Consider the following 3,520-nt stretch of genomic DNA (forward strand, 5'->3'; position numbering starts at 1 on the left):
GTCTTTTCCTCGCGGTCCCTCTGTACTCTCTTTCCCTCGCGGTCCCTCTGTACTCTCTTTCCCTCGCAGTCCCAACTGTACTGTCTTTTCCTCGCGGTCCCAACTGTACTGTCTTTCCCTCGCGGTCAATCTGTACTCTCTTTCCCTCGCGGTCCCTCTGTGCTGTCTTTCCCTCGCGGTCCCTCTGTACTGTCTTTCCCTCGCGGTCCCTCACTCCCTCTGTACTGTCTTTCCCTCGCGGTCCCAACTGTACTGTCTGTCCCTCGCGGTCCCTCTGTACTGTCTTTCCATCGCGGTCCCTCTGTACTCTCTTTCCCTCGCGGTCCCTCTGTGCTGTCTTTCCCTCGCGGTCCCTCTGTGCTGTCTTTCCCTCGCGGTCCCTCTGTGCTGCCTTTCCCTCGCGGTCCCTCTGTGCTGTCTTTCCCTCGGGGTCCCTCTGTGCTATCTTTCCCTCGCGGTCCCAACTGTACTGTCTTTCCCTCGCGGTCCCAACTGTACTGTCTTTCCCTCGCGGTCCCAACTGTACTGTCTTTCCCTCGCGGTCCCTTTGTGCTGTCTTTTCCTCGTGGTCCCTCTTTACTGTCTTTCCCTCGCGGTCCCCCTGTGCTGTCTTTCCCTCGTGGTCCCCTGTGCTGTCTTTTCCTCGCGGTCCCTCTGTGCTGTCTTTCCCTCGCGGTCCCCCTGTGCTGTCTTTCCCTCGCGGTCCCTCTGTGCTGCATTTCCCTCGCGGTCCCTCTGTGCTGTATTTCCCTCGCGGTCCCTCTGTGCTGTCTTTCCCTCGCGGTCCCACTGTGCTGTCTTTCCCTCGCGGTCCCACTGTGCTGTCTTTCCCTCGCGGTCCCAACTGTACTGTCTTTTCCTCGCGGTCCCAACTGTACTGTCTTTTCCTCGCGGTCCCAACTGTACTGTCTTTTCCTCGCGGTCCCAACTGTACTGTCTTTCCCTCGCGGTTCCTCTGTACTCTCTTTCCCTCGCGGTCCCTCTGTGCTGTCTTTCCCTCGCGGTCCCTCTGTACTGTCTTTCCCTCGCGGTCCCTCTGTACTGTCTTTCCCTCGCGGTCCCAACTGTACTGTCTTTCCCTCGCGGTCCCTCTGTACTGTCTTTCCATCGCGGTCCCTCTGTACTCTCTTTCCCTCGCAGTCCCCCTGTGCTGTCTTTCCCTCGCGGTCCCTCTGTGCTGTCTTTCCCTCGCGGTCCCTCTGTGCTATCTTTCCCTCGCGGTCCCAACTGTACTGTCTTTCCCTCGCGGTCCCAACTGTACTGTCTTTCCCTCGCGGTCCCTCTGTACTGTCTTTCCATCGCGGTCCCTCTGTACTCTCTTTCCCTCGCGGTCCCTCTGTGCTGTCTTTCCCTCGCGGTCCCTCTGTGCTGCCTTTCCCTCGCGGTCCCTCTGTGCTGTCTTTCCCTCGGGGTCCCTCTGTGCTATCTTTCCCTCGCGGTCCCAACTGTACTGTCTTTCCCTCGCGGTCCCAACTGTACTGTCTTTCCCTCGCGGTCCCAACTGTACTGTCTTTCCCTCGCGGTCCCTTTGTGCTGTCTTTTCCTCGTGGTCCCTCTTTACTGTCTTTCCCTCGCGGTCCCCCTGTGCTGTCTTTCCCTCGCGGTCCCTCTGTGCTGCATTTCCCTCGCGGTCCCTCTGTGCTGCATTTCCCTCGCGGTCCCTCTGTGCTGTCTTTCCCTCGCGGTCCCACTGTGCTGTCTTTCCCTCGCGGTCCCACTGTGCTGTCTTTCCCTCGCGGTCCCAACTGTACTGTCTTTTCCTCGCGGTCCCAACTGTACTGTCTTTTCCTCGCGGTCCCAACTGTACTGTCTTTTCCTCGCGGTCCCAACTGTACTGTCTTTCCCTCGCGGTCCCTCTGTACTCTCTTTCCCTCGCGGTCCCTCTGTGCTGTCTTTCCCTCGCGGTCCCTCTGTACTGTCTTTCCCTCGCGGTCCCTCTGTACTGTCTTTCCCTCGCGGTCCCAACTGTACTGTCTTTCCCTCGCGGTCCCTCTGTACTGTCTTTCCATCGCGGTCCCTCTGTACTCTCTTTCCCTCGCGGTCCCCCTGTGCTGTCTTTCCCTCGCGGTCCCTCTGTGCTGTCTTTCCCTCGCGGTCCCTCTGTGCTGTCTTTCCCTCGCGGTCCCTCTGTGCTGTCTTTCCCTCGCGGTCCCTCTGTGCTGTCTTTTCCTCGCGGTCCCTCTGTGCTGTCTTTTCCTCGCGGTCCCTCTGTACTGTCTTTCCCTCGTGGTCCCTTTGTGCTGTCTTTCCCTCGCGGTCCCTCTGTGCTGTCTTTCCCTCACGGTCCCCCTGTGCTGTCTTTCCCTCGCGGTCCCTCTGTGCTGTCTTTCCCTCGCGGTCCCCCTGTCTGTCCCCCTCCCTCGCGGGCCCCCTGTGCTGTCTTTCCCTCGCGGTCCCTCTGTACTGTCTTTCCCTCGCGGTCCCAACTGTACTGTTTTTCCCTCGCGGTCCCAACTGCACTGTCTTTCCCTCGCGGTCCCTCTGTGCTGTCTTTCCCTCACGGTCCCTCTGTACTGTCTTTCACTCACGGTCCCACTGTGCTGTCTTTCCCTCGCGGTCCCACTGTGCTGTCTTTCCCTGTGCTGTCTTTCCCTCGCGGTCCCTTTGTGCTGTCTTTCACTCGCGGTCCCACTGTGCTGTCTTTCCCTCGCGATCCCACTGTGCTGTCCCACTGTGCTGTCCCACTGTGCTGTCTTTCCCTCGCGGTCCCTTTGTGCTGTCTTTCCCTCACGGTCCCACTGTGCTGTCTTTCCCTCGCGGTCCCACTGTGCTGTCTTTCCCTCACGGTCCCCCTGTGCTGTCTTTCCCTCGCGGTCCCTCTGTGGTGTCTTTCCCTCGCGGTCCCTCTGTGCTGTCTTTCCCTCGCGGTCCCACTGTGCTGTCTTTCCCTCGCGGTCCCCCTGTGCTGTCTTTCCCTCGCGGTCCCAACTGTACTGTCTTTCCCTCGCGGTCACAACTGTACTGTCTTTCCCTCGCGGTCCCTTTGTGCTGTCTTTTCCTCGTGGTCCCTCTGTACTGTCTTTCCCTCGCGGTCCCCCTGTGCTGTCTTTCCCTCGTGGTCCCCTGTGCAGTCTTTTCCTCGCGGTCCCTCTGTGCTGTCTTTCCCTCGCGGTCCCCCTGTGCTGTCTTTCCCTCGCGGTCCCCCTGTGCTGCATTTCCCTCGCGGTCCCTCTGTGCTGTCTTTCCCTCGCGGTCCCACTGTGCTGTCTTTCCCTCGCGGTCCCACTGTGCTGTCTTTCCCTCGCGGTCCCACTGTGCTGTCTTTCCCTCGCGGTCCCACTGTGCTGTCTTTCCCTCGCGGTCCCACTGCGCTGTCTTTCCCTCGCGGTCCCTCTGTGCTGTCTTTTCCTCGCGGTCCCACTGTGCTGTCTTTCCCTCGCGGTCCCACTGTGCTGTCTTTCCCTGGCGGTCCCCCTGTGCTGTCTTTCCCTCGCGGTGCCCCTGTGCTGTCTTTCCCTCGCGGTCCCCCTGTGCTGTCTTTCCCTCGCGGTCCCCCTGTGCTGTCTTTCCCTCGCGGTCC

This window comes from Myxine glutinosa, chromosome 1, assembly GCF_964187855.1.
Source record: "Myxine glutinosa chromosome 1, kmMyxGlut1.1, whole genome shotgun sequence".
Lineage (NCBI taxonomy): Eukaryota > Metazoa > Chordata > Myxini > Myxiniformes > Myxinidae > Myxine > Myxine glutinosa.